A 14,781-nucleotide genomic window follows, 5' to 3' on the forward strand; every position below is an offset into this window, starting at 1 on the left:
TTAAATCATAATATTCGTTTCGCTACAAGTATAGCTATTGTATTAACATTTGAAATGCATCCAAAACGCCCGGATGTTCTGCAGTGACGAGGGTGCGTCCATATATGCAAATGGGGCACTAATGAGGTTTGAAAATGTTTGTCGAATTTAAAATTAAAATACTAAAAAAATAAAAATACTAAAATGATAAGAGAACACTGTGTTGTGTTACAATATCTACTTTTTCACAATAATATGGTCGAAAATTGATCAAAACAATTATGTGAATAACATAATATGTTCACCGATCCTTAATTGAACCCCTTAGTTGTATTTGACGAAACTTCTTCACAGAATTAAATTTGCTCTACGAAATTGATTACATGTTTCTCGTTTTGGTTTTGGTTTTTTTCAATTCAATACACGCAGCAACACCCTTATGTCCATAAGAGAATAATGAGTCATATGCACCTCTATAAATAATGTAACATCACATAAAGAAACTATTTGTACCAAATTCTATTTATTTTATGAAGGGCTTGGGCATGACAAGTGCCCTGGAAAATTCCATGCACAGGAATACGTTGATGTACTAAAAGGATTTTTTAAAATGTATCAGACCTATGTATCCAAAGATGTACATCTTTCGCACAGCTAAGTATTCCCGTGAGTGGCCACTGGATCGAGTGAGTGAGTGAGTTGGGTTAAACGGCTCTTTTAACACTATCACAGTTATATCGCGGCGTGTCAGCGAAAGCCCGAAGTGATGCAGGCCTCAGACGTTTACCACTTCGGTGAAACCCACGAGCACGGATATGGTGCTGACAAACCTAGAAACATAATCGGGGCGAACTTGGATTCGAACCGACAGTCATAGGTTTCTGGCGTGCCCAAGGAACGCAACTCTGCGTCGACTGGGCCACCCAGTGGCCAATGGAAGGAATATATATATATATATATATATATATATATCAATTGGTGGCAGAGCTGGGTCAATCGTCAAAGGCGCAGTAATTCGGTGTGCAGAGTTGCGTCCCTTGGGCGTGCCAGAGCCCTGTAGTCGTGAATGCGATTCCCGGTTCACACCGATTTGTGTTTCTAGGTTTGTCAGCACGATACCTTGCTCTTGGGTTTCACCAAAGAGGTAAACGTCTGAGAGCTGCATCACTTCGGGCTTTCCCCTCACAATGTGATATAACAGCTCTAAGCGGCGTTAAACCCAACTCACCCACTCACTCATTCACTCACTCTTGTACGCGCCTGTGATTGAGCTCGATGTTGGTAACTGAGAAAAAATGTTAAATCTAAATGTAAGCAATAATTAAAATCCATAACGTCCCATATAGTTTTGGTTGGTTGGTTTGTTGTTTAACGCCGCACTCATCAGTATTCCAGCTATATGACGGCGGTCTGTAAAATAATCAAGTGTGGCCCAGACAATCCAGTGATTGACATCATAAGCATCGATTCACGCAATTGGGATACGATGACATGCATCAATCAAGTCAGCGAGCCTGACAACCCGATCCCGTTAGTCGCCTTTTACGACAAGCATAGTCGCCTTTTAAGACAAGCATATATATATATATGGGTTGCTCAATAGTTTTGTGAAGCGCAATTCTTGTCGTAAGAGGCGACTAACGGGATCGGGTGGTTTGGCTTGCTGACTTGGTTGATGCATATCATCGTATCCTAATTTTGTGGATTGATGCTCATGATGTCAATCACTGGACTTTTGTCCACATTCCATTATTTTACAGACCGCCGTCATATAGCTAGAATATTGCTGGGTGGGCGGTAAAACAACAAACAAAACCATAAATGTATGTGCATGCGTATTTTCCCCCGATTACGCGCTATACACTGGGTTGACTTTTTAGTTAACTTGTGCGCCACGTTGTGTCTATCTAACACATAAATCAAGTGGTGATTATAATCGATAAAAGGTGCACGGATGTAGCGACCAGAACTGGGATACGACCAGAACTGGGATAAACAGTCCACAATTTCGCAAAACCCCATTTACTGCGGTAATGCTTTCGGTTAGCTCTAAAACACATGGCGATATATATGCGGAGTATGATTTAGTTTATATTTTGGGGGGGACCGTACTGAATATGATCTTTTGTATATTCCATGTCCCATTCCAAATAAATAACGCACATTAAATTCTTCACTATAAATTGGAAACATCTTTAGTTATTATTATTATTATTTTGTTATTTTGTACTTGACAAATATTCACACGCCTTTCTGTGCGGCAATTCACATTTATGCACAAATGTCACAGTGTCTGTGCGATATTTCTTTTAACAAATTATGTTATAATTAGATCAATAATTGAAATCAAGGATGTGTTTCTACATCACATTGTGGTCACAATAGTGTATAGAATGTAATGGAATCGGCCATATTACAAAAGTAAAAGCGGTAACTCGAGGGGTTTATGAAATATTTCGGATTGTGGCCGTTAAATAAAAGAGCCCCGACACATTATGCATTCCATTTAGATTTTGTTTTGTTTGTAACTGTAAACAATTTTCAGTATTCTGTTGTTTGTGGGCCAATTTAACGTGCGGTCTCCTCCAATCCCACGATCTGAATAGAAATGCAAAACATGTATCCTCATTAATTTATTTAATGTAACTGTGCTGAATGGAATCCTTGTAATTCACACATGAGTAGATGTGAGAAATCATATTTATATAATTTCAAAACAATTATTTCACTTGCCTCTGTATTTAGACAAGCTCTTTCCACTTCTTTTAATTAGTTCGATGGGTTAATTGTATATGGTTTGCCAGAAGATTGAGGCGAAAATTACACAAGATGAAAGTGTTTTATAATTCTTCTTTACAAAGTTACGGGGAAGTACACAGGTACATCGGACATAAAATATACATTACTCAGAATGAAACGCGGGGTGTTGTATATCAGACATGTTATATACATCATGATAAATGAAAGACGCGGGGGAGTATGTATATGGGATATAAACTATACATCACTCAGAACGATAGATAACGATAGAGGGTTTGTATCGGATGTATTATATTTTACATACTTCAGAATGCTGTAGATGCAGACCAATGTAAGCTTTGAAACATGCTAAGAAGTATCCAAGCTTGATATTGACGATTGTTTCAGAATGGCATTCTACCCACATATACAAGTTAGTGGTAACCTCAAATACCTCCTTAACTTAACCCTATCACATATACATGATGCAGGTAATGCAAGTTCAGAAGTTTGGTGTGCAAATTTATAATAAATGTATAAATATAAATGTAGAACTAACAGATATAAGCGGTAAGACGGATATGACTCCTCATGCACGCATGCATGCACCGGTAAACCAGACCTAACAGAAAGGAGTATAGAGTTACTCCATAGTGTTTTAGGAACCAGGCAGCTTCAATTTGAAATAAAGGAAAGATATATTGAAGCAAGTCGAAATAATATATTTATATATCTATCCTAAAATCATGATGATCCATGGACAGTGCATTGTGTATGTCTATGTTGGGCATTGCTTAAAATATACCCATCGCTTCGCTTGTCATGTTAGGCGAAAATCGATGGTTGGTTGGTTGGTTGGTTGTTTAACGCCGCACTGAGCAATATTCCAGCTATATGACGGCGGTCTGTAAATAATCGAGTCTGGACCAGACAACACGGACAATCCAGTGATAGACATCATGAGCATCGATCCATGCATTTGGGATACGATGACATGCATCAACCAAGTCAGTGAGCCAGACCACCCGATCCCGTTAGTTGCCGTTTACGAGAAGCATAGTCGCCTTTTAGGGCAAGCATGGATTGCTGAAAAGACCTATTCTACCCCGGGTCTTCACGGGCACCACAATCGATGGACCGGGTGGGCATGCTTGTATAGTGACTTCGTTAATTGTGTGTCATGTACCCCGATATAAATACATGTAAATAAACGATTGGTTTAAGTATGAACAACGTCCCACGCCGACATGTACGATGTCTCGCAATCAACCAAATAACGAACCTGACTACCCGAGGCTCGTTAGTCGCCTCTCATTATACGATTCTAAGCCGGACTCCCCATCCGATCATGGGAATATTACCTGCATGGTCAGCTTTGCTGTTACTGGTTCTTGCAGTAAAATGTTTGTCCACATGGGCAGAAAGCAAAATAGTGATTGATATTATAAGCAAACATCCAGCACGTCGGAGGACCTTGAACCTCCGATCCATGAAGTCACCTAGTAAGACAATTAAAATTAAGCATGTGTTGCTGGGGACCCCTTCTACACGAAATCAACTGCCTGAGTGGTCTAGTGGATAGACGTCTGCAGAAGGAGTGAGTAAGTGGGTGAATATGTATTTACACTGCTTTTAGCAGCATTCCTGGAGTATCATGGCATGGGACACCAGAAATAGGGTTTACTCATTGAACACATGATGGGAATCGAACCCGAGCCTTCGACGTGACGAGCGAACGCTTTGACCAATAGGCTAACCAATCGCACCCCAGACAGCGGAAGGTAAAATACACGGAATAAGATAGTACCCGTGCTTGACGATTGGCATTACATGGCTTAACGTGGATAAAAACAGTACATATTCTGTTTTACAAAACTCATGTAAGAATCCATGTATTACCTTCACCCTCACTGGGTAAATACAAGAATTTCTGAATTCTGACACTCCTTGTGTAACACACTTACTGGTATAATATTCCCTAGAAAAGTAACAATCATGACCTCCCTCAATATTTGCTAAGTTTGTGGTCCTAATCACTTTCAAAAGCTAAAAATAATTATAAATATTCAACAGTTAATAAATTTTAAATGTGTTATGACGCTTCTGCACGGCTTAATTACAGTAATACAAGGGTAAATATCTAATCGATAATTAATAAAAATCAGCTACAAGTATTCCATTATTTGTACATGTGAAAGGGCTATCCCATTTCTGGTCAAAGGGACATGAGTGATAATATAGTAAAAGGTCTCTTATAAATAGCAGTACTGACCCATTACATTAAGATTCTGCTCATAAGTGCGAAATATTATTTACTATCATAAACCGACAAGAAATCTTAAGATTCCATTAAATGTAGATTTTAAAGGCATTATCCCACTTCTGGTCAAGGTGATATGAGTCATGATATAGTCAAAAATCTCTTAAAATTAGAAATATTGACCCATTTCATTTAGATTCTGTCCACAAGTGTGAAATACTATTTACTATCATCAACCGAGAAGAAATCTTAAGATTCCATTAAATGTAGATTTTAAAGGCATTATCCCACTTCTGGTCAAGGTGATATGAGTCATAAAAAAGTCAAAAATCTCTTAAAATTAGAAATATTGACCCATTGCATTCACATTCTGCTCACAAGTGTGAAATGTTATTTACTTTCTGCAGCCAACCAGAAATCTTAAGATTCCATTAATTGTAGATTTTAATGGCATTATTCCATTTATGGTCGAGGCAATATGAGTCTTGTAAATCTTGTAAAATTAACAGTATTAACCCATTGCATTCACATTCTACTCACAAGTGCGAAATGTTATTTATTATCTTCAGCCGAGAACAAATCTTAAGATTCCATTAACTGTAGATTTTAAAGGTATTATTCCATTTATGGTTGAGCGAGGAAGTGACTATGGTTTTATGCTGCTTACCAATATTCCAGCAATATCACTGGGGGACACCAGAAATGGGCTTCACTCATTGTATCCATATTGGGAATCAACCCAGGTCTTCGGCGTCACGAGCCAATGTTTTAACCACTAGGCTACCCGACCGCCCCCACTTATGGTTGAGGTGATATGAGTGATAAATAGAGGTTATCACGCGAGTGTGTTTGGGGATGGTAAATATCCTGTATTAGGAATAAACATTGTATTTAGCGAGCCTTGGCTTGTTAAATACATAGTAATTGATATTTCTCCAGATTCTGATCGCTGAATGACAAGGGCGATGCCATGTTTGTTTATAAACAGTGAAAGTAGTCCCAACTTGACCTTTGATATTTGCATCTCTATCCGCATATGACCCCAACGGATATCGTTTTTATCCATTGGCTTTATTCTGCTGAGAAACCTACCCATTATATGATAATACAGTATAAAATCTCATAAAATTAGAAATATTGACCCATTACATTCAGATTCTGTCCACAAGTTTGAAATGTTATTTACTATCATCAGCTGAAAGAAAATCTAAAGATTCCATTAACTGTAGATTTTACAGGTGTTCTCCCTTTTTCTGGTCGAGGCCACATAAGTAATAATATATACTGAACAACAAAAGTTCCTGTGACATTAAATAAGATTTAATGCAAAGTTATGTTTTTTACCAAATCTGAAACAATTGCTGTTTGCAACAGATAAAAGACTCCTGTAAATGTTCAAATGGTTTAATTTGTCATACTAAATGTTTCTGAATCAGCTCCAAGTCATATGGTCTATGGCGAATGTGGTAGATACCCGTTATATATTTGTTCATATTTACGTTTACTCAGATACTGGCTCAAAATAACAGAGATGTCGCGGGAACGAATCCCAAGAAAATGCTACGAAATGCTTGTCTATCATGATAGTGTTGCTTACGTAACCTGGGCATCCAACATTAAGCATTTACTCTTCTCTCACGGATTTGGATATGTTTGGCTAAATCAAAGCGTTGGAGACAAAATGTATTTTCTTAGCTCTTTTAAGCAGGTAGCAATTGATATGTTTACTCAAAACTGGAGGTCGTCACTAGATAACAGTACACGCTACGACGTCTATAAAACCTTTAAATATTGTCTAACACAAGAGGTTTACCTGCATACTATAACAGAGAGAAAAATTAGAGACACATTTATTAAACTCAGGCTAGGGTTAAATGATTTGATGTGCAACAGGGGTCGCTTCTCCTCTATTTCTAAGGATATGCGTTTTTGTCCATTCTTCGAAAACCATATTGAAAACGAATTACACTTTTTGTTTATATGTCCAATTTACGACAACCTAAGATTGAAATATATGCCTGATATCACTAAGAACCACTATTCCATGAACAAAATATTATCTTTTAATGGTATCCCTAGTCAAAAATTAACTAAGATATTACAATACATCTATCAAAGTCTACGAGTGCGTAGTAAATTACTTAGTAAATCCGATATGTCCAGAAATAATTAGTTGTTTTGAAACTTTCTCATCTAGATCAGGAGTATCTACATTTCATTTTTGTCGGTTTGTTTCTACTAGAAATGCATATACATTTAAATTGTCAAATTGTCATGACATGATGAGTATATTACTGATAGATCCTTTTGTATTGAACGTCATGCTATGGCTGAAAGCCTTTGCGACGTAAAACTTCATATTTCCATTCCATTCCTTTTGTATTCCTTTTGTATTTCATACTACTACTGCTGTCACTGTGGTTATTACCACTGTTATTACAATACTTCTATTACATGTCAAGCATCATATTGGTTATCCAATAATTATATAATGCGCTGTACAGCTGTAAATGATATTGTTTATCTGAATGTGTATATGGGCCAATGGCCTTTCATACAATAAAGATTGATTGATTGACTTCAGAAAATGCGTGATTTCATAAAAAACATGAACATGCCAAAATGTCAATTTACAAATCAATAGTGTGTGTGTCCACCTCTGGCTGCAATGCAAGCAACACGTCTTCGTCTCATGGAATATACCAGGCGTCGCACAAAGTCATGTGGGATATCTGTCCATATCTGCTGGAGCATGTTTGAAGTTCCTGCCGTGTCTGTGGAACACGTGGTTGACGTTGAAGGCGCCGATCCATCTCATCCCATATGTGCTCGATTGGTGAGAGATCAGGGGAGTGAGCTGGCCAGGGGATGACAATTACGTTGGTTTGTTGAAGAGAATCCTGAACAAGTCGAACAATATGAGACCGGGCATTGTCATGTTGAAAGGTAATGCCTGGGCCATGACGACGACAAAACGGTAGAACAACAGGGCCAGTGATCTCGTCGCGGTAGCGCTGTCCAATGAGATTTCCCTTTACCACTATCAAACAGGTCCTCTGTCTTGCTGTAATCCCACCCCATACCATAATGCTGCCGCTCCCGAACCAATCTTCTTCCATAACAAAACGATTGAAGTAACATTCACCTTGACGTAGGTACACGAATCCGTCCATCGCTTTGGCTGAGGTGAAAACGAGACTCGTCAGTGAATAGAACTTGTCCCCACTGCATGGCCGTCCAGCGTAGACGCTGTCTACACCAGTGTAGACATGCTTGACGGTTGTTTCCTGTCAAAATGGGACTTCTGGTGGGTCTTCTGGCGACAATCCCTGCACATCTGAGGTGGTGACGTACGGTTTGTGAAGATATTTGTCAAAGGCCAGGGATGCTTCTTGCAGTCACTGTTGCTGGCTGAAATCGATTTCGTAGGTGTATTGTTCAAATCCAGTTGTCTTGTCGATTATTGGTTACGCATGGCCTGCCACTGCGAGGATGGTCTCTGACTGCATTCGTCTGTTGCCAATGTTGCCATAAACACCAAATTGCTCACAGGCGCTCATTTTCGGACAAGCGGGGCATTTCGTAATGTGGAATAATTGCGTAAATTTGTTGTTTTTCTGAGTGGTTGTTGTCAGCACGATGCTAAACAATGCACATGGAATCCAGTTAACACACATGTTTTTATACCCATTCTTGGGTAGTGAAATGCATGGGGCTTGCATAAAAGTCAACTTTTGCATCGAATGCATGCTTTTCTGTAGCAGTTGCGTTTTTGTGACTAGATTCCATACATGTACTACAATATTGAAAACCAAACTTCACTTGTTTGAAAAATACACTAAAATATTGGTGTCACAGGAACTTTTGTTGTTGAGTATAGTACCTGGCAAATGAAATGAGAACAAAGAAGTACTGCTTATTACCATAGTTAATGTAGAGATCTACTTGAATGTTGAGGTAAAATGTACATATTGATAATCTATGTCAGGCAGAATAGTTTCTTTTTGTCTTTGCTTCAGGAGTTCACAAAGTATTAGTAAGAATTAGTCTTCAGGCGAATCATATGTCCTGTGATGAAAATATGAGGGCTGTATTGAATTTTACTTATCGCGTACATGATGACACTTTCAAAGACATGTTAGGAGGGGTTACTTTGATCAGAAACATTATTCTTCAAGGTCAAATTGTTGGTTCTCAAACTCGCTCCAAGAGAGCATTGCTACCTTTTATTGGTGAATTCTCACGCAATTTATTTGGTGCCGCCCTGACAGCGACGTGAACATAATACGACAACATATCAATATCTTATCAAACAGAATGAGAGCTGAAGAAGCAGCTTTTAATGTGTCACAGGATTACATGGGTTTGTACATATTCAAGGCTAATGACAGAATGGATGGTTTGAAGCAAGGTATAATTCAAATAATTCAAGTAAAGTAAAATTATTTTTTTCTGCTACAACATTAACAATATGAGCGAATGACCTTGCTTAAATTTACACTGAAGTTCTCACACCCTTCATAGAGATAGTTCCTCCTTGGAATTCAAGTATCAACAATCTCCTGAGCAGTAAGAGATCTGAACAGACAACTAGTCAGTAGTAATTAGGGAATCATCTTGTGACATGTTTATGGCTAGTGTGTCAGGTCAGTGCTAGCAGTAGCTCGCCTGTATTCAGTTGTTTGAGCCCTCAACAGACCAATGAACCCTTCAGTATAAACTATCAATTTCCACTTTCCCCAGTTTGGCTTTAGCAAGTCTAGAAATAGACAAATACACATATCCATGGAAGGTGGTAATACATCGATCTATACAGATGTTCACAGGTCATAATCAACCTAGGACATTTTATACACAATATCATCATACAATCTACACTAAATGGAATGTTAAGATTTCTTCTTGGCTGATGATAGTAAATCACATTTCAAACTTGTGAGCAGAACCTGAGTGTTATGGGTCAATGTCTAATTTTAAGAGATTTTTTGCTATTTTATTACTCATATCCCCTCGACCAGAAATGGGATAACACCTATAAAATCTACAGTTAACGGAATCTGAAGATTTTCTTTTGGCTGCGGATAGTAAATCACATTTCTAGCTTGTGAGCAGATTCTGAATGCTATGGGTTAATATTTCTAAGTTTAAGAGATTTTTTGCTATTTTATTACTCATATCCCCTCGACCAGAAATGGGATAACACCTATAAAATCTACAGTTAACGGAATCTGAAGATTTTCTTTTGGCTGCGGATAGTAAATCACATTTCTAGCTTGTGAGCAGATTCTGAATGCTATGGGTTAATATTTCTAAGTTTAAGAGATTTTTTACAATATCATTACTCATCTCCCCTCAGCCAGAAATGGGATAAAGTCTATAAACTCGACAAATAATGGAATCTTAAGATTTCTTCTTGGCCGATGATAGTAAATAACATTTCTAGCCTGTGAGCAAAGCCTGAATACTTTGAGTCAAGATTTCTAATTTCTTGTCGGTTGATGATAGTAAATAACATTTCAAACCTATGAACAAAGGTCTAAATGTAATGGGTCAGTATTTCTAATTTTAAGAGATGTTTGACTATATTATGACTCATATCACCTTGACCAGAAGTGGGATAATGCCTTTAAAATCTACAATTAATAGAATCTAAAGCTTTCTTCTCGGTTGATGATAGTAAATAATATTTCACACTTGTGGACTGAATCTTAATGTAATAGGTCAATATTTCTAATTTTAAGAGATTTTTGACTATTTTATGACTCATATCACCTTGACCAGAAATGGGATAATGCCTTTAAAATCTACAATTAATGGAATCTTAAGATTTCTTCTTGGTTGATGATAGTAAATAATATTTCACACTTGTGAACAGAATCTTAATGTAATGGGTCAATAATACTAATTTTAAGAGATTTTTGACTATATTATGACTCATATCACCTTGACCAGAAGTAGGATAATGCCTTTAAAATCTACAATTAATGGAATCTTAAGATTTCTTGTCGGTTGATGATAGTAAATAACATTTCAAACCTATGAACAAAGGTCTAAATGTAATGGGTCAGTATTTCTAATTTTAAGAGATTTTTGACTATATTATGACTCATATCACCTTGACCAGAAGTGGGATAATGCCTTTAAAATCTACAATTAATAGAATCTAAAGCTTTCTTCTCGGTTGATGATAGTAAATAATATTTCACACTTGTGGACTGAATCTTAATGTAATAGGTCAATATTTCTAATTTTAAGAGATTTTTGACTATTTTATGACTCATATCACCTTGACCAGAAATGGGATAATGCCTTTAAAATCTACAATTAATGGAATCTTAAGATTTCTTCTTGGTTGATGATAGTAAATAATATTTCACACTTGTGAACAGAATCTTAATGTAATGGGTCAATAATACTAATTTTAAGAGATTTTTGACTATATTATGACTCATATCACCTTGACCAGAAGTGGGATAATGCCTTTAAAATCTACAATTAATGGAATCTTAAGATTTCTTGTCGGTTGATGATAGTAAATAACATTTCAAACCTATGAACAAAGGTCTAAATGTAATGGGTCAGTATTTCTAATTTTAAGAGATGTTTGACTATATTATGACTCATATCACCTTGACCAGAAGTGGGATAATGCCTTTAAAATCTACAATTCATGGAATCTTAAGAATTCTCCTCGGTTGATGATAGTAAATAATATTTCACACTTGTGGACAGACTCTTAATGTAATGGGTCAGTGTTTCTAATTTTAAGAGATTTTTGACTATTTTATGACTCATATCACCTTGACCAGAAGTGGGATAATGCCTTTAAAATCTACAATTAATGGAATCTTAAGATTTCTTGTTGGTTGATGATAGTAAATAACATTTCAAACCTATGAACAAAGGTCTAAATGTAATGGGTCAGTATTTCTAATTTTAAGAGATGTTTGACTATATTATGACTCATATCACCTTGACCAGAAGTGGGATAATGCCTTTAAAATCTACAATTCATGGAATCTTAAGAATTCTCCTCGGTTGATGATAGTAAATAATATTTCACACTTGTGGACAGACTCTTAATGTAATGGGTCAGTGTTTCTAATTTTAAGAGATTTTTGACTATTTTATGACTCATATCACCTTGACCAGAAGTGGGATAATGCCTTTAAAATCTACAATTAATGGAATCTAAAGATTTCTTCTCGGTTGATGATAGTAAATAATATTTCACACTTGTGGACTGAATCTTAATGTAATAGGACAATATTTCTAATTTTAAGAGATTTTCTACTATATTAATACTCATATCACCTTGACCGGAAATGGGATAAAACCTACAAACTCGACAAATAATAGAATCTTAAGATTTTCTTTTGGCTGATGATAGTAAATCATATTTCAAACATGTGAGCCGAATTTGAGTGCTTTGGGTCAATATTTCTTATTTTAAGAGATTTTTGACTATATCCTTACTTATCTTGCCTTGACCAAAAATGGGATAACACCTTTAAACTCTACAATTAAGGTAATCTTAAGATTTTCTTTTGGCTACTGATGGTAAATCACATTTCTAACTTGTGAGCAGAATCTGAATGCTATTGACCAATATTTTTAATTTTAAAAGATTTTTTGCTATTTTATTACTCATATCCCCTAGACCAGAAATGAGATAACACCTATAAAATCTTCAGTTAACGGAATCTGAGGATTTCTTCATGACTACTGATAGTAAATAACATTTGAAACTTGTGAGCAGAATCTGAATGCAATGGGTCAATATTTCTAATTCTAAGAGATTTTCTACCATATTATTATTCATATAACCTTGACCAGAAATGGGATAACGCCTTTAAAATCTACAATTAATGAAATCTTAAGATTTTCTCTTGGCTGCTGATAGCAAAGCACATTTCTAGCTTGTGAGCAGAATCTGAATGCAATGGGTCAATATTTCTAATTTTTAAGTGAGTTGGGTTTAACACCGCTTTTAACATTATTCCAGTTATATCACGGTGTGTCAGCTTAATGTGGGAGGAAAGCCCGAACGAAGTGATGGTGCTGACAAACCTAGAAGCATTATTGGGGTGAACCGGGATTTGAACCAACCATCATAGGTTGCTGGCGGATCAAAGGGACGCAACTCTGCACAGTGAATCGCGGCGCCTTAGACGACACGGCCACCTGTGCCCCCTCTAATTTTAAGAGATTTTTTACTATATCATCACTCATCTGCCCTTGACCAGAAATGGGATAACACCTTTAAAATCTACAATTAAGGAAATCTTAAGATTTCTTCTTGGCTGATGATAGTAAATAACATTTCAAACCTGTGAGTAAAGCCTCAACACTTTGAGTCAAGATTTCTAATTTTAAGAGATTTTTTTACTATATTATTATTATTCATATAACCTTGACCAGAAATGGGATAACACCTTTAAAATCTACAATTAATGAAATCTTAAGATTTCTTCTTGGCTGATGACAGTAAATATCATTTCAAACCTGTGGACAAAGCCTCAACACTTTGAGTCAAGATTTCTAATTTTAAATTTTTTTTTTACTATATTATTATTCATATAACCTTGACCAGAAATGGGATAACACCTTTAAAATCTACTATTAATGAAATCTTAAGATTTCTTCTTGGCTGATGATAGTAAATAACATTTCAAACTTGTGAGGAGAATCTGAATGCTATGGGTCAATATTGCTAATGTTAAGAGATTGTTGACTATATTATTACTCACATCCCCTCGACCAGAAGTGGCATAAATGTTATGCTTTCAAGAATGAAAGGAATCTTGAGAGTTTTGTTTTCTGAACATTGTCATTCACATTTACAACCTTTGAGAAACATGTACTTTGACAATAAGCTGTGCATATGAAACTACATAGTTTAAAAAAAAGCTTCGTCCCCTTCACACCTGTAATAGGCTAACTGATCATCATGGAGGGACTGACTGAAAGGTCTGTACCTGCCTTGATAGAAACCACAGAAAAAAGGTAAAAAGTAAAGGTAGTATGACTTACCTACACATTCTCGTCTTTCAAAGAAATATTATCTTAGAAACTTCAGCCACTTGGCCTTCAACAGCAAGGACCAGACGACCATTTTGATCAAGTTGTAAAGGGAGGATAACTCTTACTGTTGCTTTGTCTTGCAAATTTTAATGGCAATGGTTACAGAGCATGAGATAACAAGTTCAGTTCTCTATTAGTAATGGATTTATTAAATATATGTTATCTGTCTTAAGTTGATAATTTTGAAACCTTTCTAAATATTTCAATCATATTAAATAATATCATTTAGATTCCATATCGTCTCCCCAGAAATATGAGGACATTTTGCTGGCAAAACGGTTATGAAAGCTTCAACGTTTTTATGTCAATAACCTACCAGGAATGGTTCAATGAGTTTCCCAGTTATTTTAATACTGACCAGGAAGGAGATTTTGTCATACCGGGTATTACATATGGTATTTTTTCCTTTAAATCAATGACAAAAAGAATAGGGTGGTGGGTGAATCAAAGGAACATTAAAGAAATCTTTTTTTAACAAGAGAAATCTTTTTCAACAATTTCTACTCTAATATTTCTATATGTAATTAGTTTCTTTTATTTTTTAAGTTAGACTTCTAAGATGAAGCACAAACTTTCTCACATCCTGCATCTGCTATGCCTGGAAGCAGTTACATGTACCTCCAACATTAATATAAGAAAATAGTTGCTTTTATCATCATGTACACAATAATCAAATGGAGTGATTTTTAATAATTGTTACCACTAAAATCTAACATGCT

The sequence above is a fragment of the Haliotis cracherodii genome, unplaced genomic scaffold (assembly GCF_022045235.1).
Source record: "Haliotis cracherodii isolate W230 unplaced genomic scaffold, xgHalCrac1.p SCAF_10, whole genome shotgun sequence".
NCBI classification, from domain to species: domain Eukaryota; kingdom Metazoa; phylum Mollusca; class Gastropoda; order Lepetellida; family Haliotidae; genus Haliotis; species Haliotis cracherodii.